This window comes from Delphinapterus leucas, chromosome 6, assembly GCF_059928025.1.
Source record: "Delphinapterus leucas isolate spDelLeu-1000000601 "Yukka" chromosome 6, BTC_Dleu_Yukka2, whole genome shotgun sequence".
In the NCBI taxonomy this organism is placed as follows: domain Eukaryota; kingdom Metazoa; phylum Chordata; class Mammalia; order Artiodactyla; family Monodontidae; genus Delphinapterus; species Delphinapterus leucas.
Window position 1 is genome coordinate 90,254,566 of NC_143134.1, and position 6,860 is coordinate 90,261,425.

Sequence of the window (6,860 nt, forward strand, 5' to 3'; positions counted from 1 at the left end):
AATTTATACCCTGAACACAATTCGTAAGAATTTCTTCCATTCAAACGATAATGGAAATTATTATCAAAAGGAAAGTCTCAAATTTACCTGTATGCCGCTTTTTTAGTTGTAAATGAATTAGTGATAGAAAAATGGGTTTTATTAAATGCTCCAGGGAATACATCTCACATGCACACACCTCTATATATGTGTATATAAATGTCACTATAAATGAAAATGCCAGAGATAATAAAACAATTTTAAAAATTTAAATCTGGTCCAAAGTACTTAAAATAGAATTTTCAGCTTTCCCGAGTTTTTTCCTCATTTAGATTTCATGGTTTTTACAGTAGAAGTTGAATGTTTGAATTTTCTTTTAAATTTCATTGCATCTTCCATTTCCAAACTGTGCTTTCTGACAAATTTTAGATTCACATTTTCAGGACATATGGAGTATTCCAGATAATATGCCAGACACCAGAAAGTTTGCTCACTAGATTCTGAGGTGCTGTTTCTCACTAGATTCTCATGCCAGACTATAAGCTCCTTGAGGGCAGGGACTCTTATTTATTCTTCTATTCCCAGTGCCCAGCAGGATCAATAAATTTTTGTTGAATGAATCAAATGAATCTTCACCATATGTGGCCTCAAATTTCCATGAAGCCAGAATTGTGATGTGCAACTATTCAGTACTACAGGAATCCATCATTTATTATAATGAACAGACTATTCATTGGAGTAAGAATTTGTTCTGACCATAGGTCAGAAAAACTAAGCATTTCTCATTGATTTGGAAAACTGCCAAGACTCAGTTTTTCATTCAACAAACATGTGACTCCCTACTAGATGCCTAGTCTAGAGCTCAAGGGACAAAGATAACTAAGGTTTTAGTATTCCTATAACTGCAGTTGATACAGACTTAGATGCAGGGCTGGCTTCATGCGTATGTGACCTATGTAGTCATTTAAGGGCCTCCATTGAGAAAAGCCCCATGCTTGGTTTAATGCTCTGCTGAAGCCATCTTGAAATTCTTAATTGCATTATAGTACCTTTTACCTACCTTCTAGTAAAGATATTCACATTCATTGAAAACTAGCTATAAGGTGAATGATTTAGTAAAATAACTTCTGAAATCTAAAACTGAAACAACTACCTCCCTCCCACAAAGTTTTTGAACAGATCGAATGTTCTTTATTTCAGAATTAGAAAAGCTTTCTAAAAATGTGACGTTTTTACCTTTTCAATTGAGTTGTTTTTCAAATGCATGGTAGAATTGTAGGTGAATTTATCTACATACATATCTACATAAAATTTTAAGGTTTTAATAAACCTTTTATTAATATATGCACTGAATATTTTAGTTTAAGTCTACCTCATAACGTGCTTTTAAAAAATAAATGCTACTTTGAAACATTTGCCACACTTTTTGTGTGTGGTTAACCTATTTAAAAGGTTGATGGCAAACTTGCATTGCAGTGGTTAGGAATCTGCCTGCCAATGCAGGGGACACGGGTTCAAGCCCCCGTCTGGGACGGTCCCACATGCCGCGGAGCAACTAAGCCTGTGCGCCACAACTACTGAGCCTGCGCTCTAGAGCCCTCAAGCCACAACTACTGAGCCCACGCGCCACAACTACTGAAGCCCGCACGCCTAGAGCCCATGATCCGCAACAAGAGAAGCCACTGCAACGAGAAGCCTGCGCACCGCAACGAAGAGTAGCCCTCGCTCGCCACAACTAGAGAAAGCCGCACACAGCAACACAGAACCAAAGCAGGCAAAATTAAATAAATTAAATAAAAAGTTTAAAAAAGATTAGGAGACCACCTGGAGCTAGATTAAGGGAGTGCAAGTTCTGTTCACACCCTAATCTGGTCAGAGACCCCACCTCTGGAAAAAACAACAACAACGAAAAACTTGCATTTAGCATTAGTTTGAAAATTTTTGTTTACATTTTGTTCACTTTTAGACCAGAATCAAGCATAAGGCTGTGACAGAGGCAGTGGCTTGGTGGTTCTTGTTAGTGATATTCTAAACTTTTTTGATCATGTTAACTCTTAACAGAAAAAATTAGAGAATACAATCCAAATTTTGATCATTTATAAATTACATATATTGTTATACTGATCTATTATGTATATTATAAAACATGTACAGGGAAAAAGGAAATTTTAAAAGGATAAGATGTTTAAAAAATCAAAGTTCTACATTACCTCTTGCACTTCCAGGGTTCACCTTGTCCTTCCACTGGCATATGCACACTTCATTTTTTGAAGCCTACTGTTCTAAAACATAGAAATGGCATTTTGCACTGAAAACACATTTACTAAGATCTGAACCATTCACATCTGTTCACTAATGTTCCGGCCATTTACAAGTTTATTTGATATGAATCGTGTGTAGAGTTTTATAAATTATTCAGTGAAAATTATTCATACCAGTAGGAAGCATAGTTGATAAATTTTTGTTAAGCTGTATACAGTGACTGGATCTCATATAAATTTAGAACATGCTACTTTTCACACTGTTCCCTAGAATGACATTTTCTTGTGTTATTTAACTATGATTGATGGTTCATTTTGCCATACTATTTTAAATTTACTAGAAAAATGACAATCCTACTTGGGATGCTTTTTTGGGAAGTCACTGAAAAGAAAAATAGAGTGAATCCCTTTCAGATTTTTGAGAAATTAATTTTTTGAGAAATTAATCGTTCTTTAGCTAACTTAACTAACCATAGCACTAATGATCACTATTTCAGTTATTCCTGAAATATGACTGACATATTTTGGACTATTTAAAAATAGTTTTTTTTATTTAAAAGGCAGTGATTTTAACGATTTATATTTACATCGGTTTCCTATTACTGATGTAACAAATTACCACAAACTTAATGGTTAAAACAACACAAATACAGGTCCACTGAGATTTCCTTCTAGGCCCTTCCCTTCTGGCAGAGAACACATGAAAAGTGGTGCAGGCATTAGCATCACCAGGAGGGCTTGTTAAAACAGATTGCTAGGTTGACATCCAGAGCTGCTTATTTCACAGGTCTGGGGTGGGAGGCCCCATTCTGCATTTCTAACCAGTTCCCAGTTGATGCTGTAGGTCTGGGGACCACAGTTTGAGAACTAGGGATTTAGAAAATGCAGTTAGGGTTTAGATTCTTCATGGATGACAGTTCCATGGATCTCTGTGAAGATAAAGAAAGCCTGTTTGGAGAACATATTAACTTTGGAGCTTGAGAGATGGTCAACCATGCATCCCATCAGTTACACCATCCTCCTTCAGCGAAAGCTAAGACTTCCTTATTTTTAAATGGTATTTAAATTACTGAGCAGTTAATTACACTAAGATCATCTTATCTTCTCAGGAACAGACCTGGTGCCGTGTGCCTTATCTTCTAACTCCACAAGAGGAGCCGCTACAGAACACACTGTGAGCTCCAAACAGCTTCCAACTGCTGCGGACAAATTCAAAACAGGAACAACGGAAGCTCTAAGCAGAGCACAGACAACTCACAACAGCTTTTAAACCCTTTTTTGGGGGAAACAGCTGTCTCCTTTGAGAGCTATTTAAATTATGGGTACACGAAGCTGCTGTGCTTACATTAACTTGCAAAAGCCCATCACTATAAAAGATTAGTTTTTGTCTGGGTAAAATGAAGGATCCAAAAATTTCATTGTAAAAGGATTACTTTACAAAAGTTAAATACAAAGTATCAGATCTGTTCTGAATACATTGTATTTATTCTTAGGCAGTTATTACTGAAGAGGTTTTGTGTGTGTACGTAATAAATGTATGTATAAAAGGAGGACTTCCCGGCCTTTGTTGAAAGTTGCAGAGTATTGGCGGGAAAATCATGATCCCTACCCTGGTCACTTCAGGGGTGAGTAGACCACTCACTTTTAGGGCCGACTTAAGAAAAACTTCAGTTCATCAGCCACCATGTTACTCACCAGCCCTGTCACAATCTGGTGTGTATCCTGGGCTTGAGGAGAGAGAGGAGGTGGCCACCACGTCATTAGGACTAGTGGGAAGGATAAGTTAGTAATATGCCATAGGCCTGTATTCCTCTCTAGCAGGTATTTCTGTAGTATCCTATGACTTCATGGCAGTCTAGAATAATTAGCATACTAAAAGAACTGAACTGAGTCCCTCAATATATTGTGACATCAAATATTGTGATAAACACCCTAATGATTTTTCTTAACATTTTATTATGAGATGTTCAAACATACAGCAAAGATGAAAGAATTTTACAAGATTCTACTGTCAACACTTTACTAAGCTTGTTTTATCAGTTACCCAATATTCTACCCATCCATCAATCCATCTTAATTTTTGATGTATTTTGATGAATAAATTGCAGATATCTGTACCCATCCTTTTAAAACTCCTCAGCAATACATATCATTAACTAAAGTTCAATATTTTTCTGGTGTAAAATTTCCATACAGTGAAGTGCACAAATATTAACAGTATGTTTGCTAATTAAGTTTAGGCCAATGTATACACCTGTGTAACCCAAACCCCTATCAAGATATAGATCACTACCGTTACCCCAGATGCAGAAAGTTCCTTCACGCCCCTTCCCAGAGTTAACCACTGGTTTTTTCCCCAACAGATTTGCCTCTTTTAGAACTTTACATAAATGGAATCAGACATTATGTATTCTCCGTGATGATTTTTAAAAGACAAATTCCTAAAAAATTCAGTGTCTCTGAAACAGGGAGAATAATAGTGATAAAGATAACACCTGGGATCAGAGTATGATTCATTCATTGAATAGGTATTATGAGAACCTCTAGTCCGTGGATACAAAGATCAGAAAGACAGCCCCTGCCCTCAAGGCATTCACACTGTCTTGAGGGATACAGCACAAACATCTTGGCCAGAGGCCTGGGGTTGAGACAGTCATCACGTGCCACAGGAGACCTAATCCAGCCTGGGAGCCAGTAGGGAATCAAGGGAAATTTGAGGTTTTACCTAGGAACTTGTCACAGGCAGCCAGCTCTGTATAGTCCACAAGTCTAGAATCTTGTAACTCGAAATGATCTGTCCTTAAAAGGGCAGCTTTACAGTACTGAGCAGATGTAAGGCAAATCTGCTAAACAAAATAAACTATAAAAGGTACAAATTGAAATTAGGGATGTTTTCTTCTCTAGTTTGAGTTGATATACATTCAAATGTATTTAGCATTGCTTCCAAACATAAAAACACCATGCTTTTCTGTTCCTGGACCACAAGTGGCAGCAGTTTTGAAGGGCTCCAAACAGCAACAGCAAAGCTTTAAATCTTCTTGGACTTTGCCTTAGCTTTCTCAAGGCTTATCGCACCCATTATATCTCCAAGTTTAGGCCCTCACCTCCTAACTGCTTTTCACTTGTTACCTTCATATTTTATACACAAATTACAAATGAAAAGTACCTGGATCCCTTACATACCCACGTTTCCCTATTATCTGTCTTGAAAACTCGTTGGCTCTTTTTCAGTGGGGAGTGAGAAGTGGGGAGCCCAAGAAAACCTCGAAATTTGTTTAATCACTCTTTTTCAGCAAAGTATGAGAGGGGTAAGGAAAGTTTGGAGGCTTCCTTTTTACCAACGGGAGAGGAGAAAGCTATATACCATGTGCCTCGTATTACTATAGATATGATGACCCTTGAAAGAAATTAGTTTCTTTTCCCTATTATCATCTGAAACAAAAAGGTATATAGCATCTCAATGTAACTAAATGCATTCCCTCTTTTCGGTGTACTCTGTCAGGAGCAAGCCACTGCTGACTAATGACTGGTTCCTGAACTGAATGATGATGGTGAAAGGTAAAACAACTACTGAGGTGGTCTGCTCTAAACAAAACAAGCCACTGCCTTCATGGCACTTCTACAGTAACAAAGCATCAATGACACTAATTATTTTAAGGAATACTTTCTTCTTGTCCTTCTTGGTCAGCTTCACTCAGCTGAGATCCACAATTCACAAACAGTGCAAGAATAAGAAAAATGGAGCCTGTATATTGGAGTCCTGACTAGTACAGAGACTTGTCTCAGATTGGCTGGATGTTTCTGAGTAAAGGATAGGTGAATGTATAACTGAATCACTTTGCTGTACACCTGAAACTAACACAACATTGTAAATCAACTCTACTCCAATATAAAATAAAAATTTTTTTAAAAAAGATAGCCAAGTGTTACACATGAAGGAGGAGAGCAAAGAAGAGCCTCATCATTTAGCTCATGTATGTTATGGGCTGAATGCTTGTGTCCCCCACGACCCCAAGCTTGCAGGTTGCAGCCCTGACCCGCAGTGTGATGGTATCTGGAGGTGATTAGGTTTAGATGAGGTCAAGAGGTTCTCTCTCTGCCACTTGAAGACACAGAAGCCTGTACACCAAGAAGAGGTTTCTCACAAGGAACCAAATCTGCCAGCACCTTGATCTTGGACTTCCCAGCGTCTGGAACCAAGAAATGTCTTGTTGTTTAAGCCTAAATATTTAGTCTATGGTATTTCATTATGGCAGCCCAAGCAGTGTTAAAATTTGTTTCTGGGGCTTCCCTGGTGGCGCAGTGGTTGGGAGTCCGCCTGCCGATGCAGGGGACACGGGTTCATGCCCCGGTCTGGGAAGATCCCACGTGCCGCGGAGCGGCTGGGCCCGTGAGCCTTGGCCGCTGAGCCTGAGCCTGAGCCTGAGCCTGTGCTCCGCAACGGGAGGGGCCACAGCAGTGAGAGGCCTGCGTACCGCAAAAAAAAAAAAAAAAAAAATTTGTTTCTGAAACAACTTCCATGACCCATCAAGGAACTAAAGTCAGACAGGATATTCCAGAATGCTGTGATCCTAAACACTCGCGTGTCTCTTTTTTTTTTTTTTTTTGCGGTACGCGGGC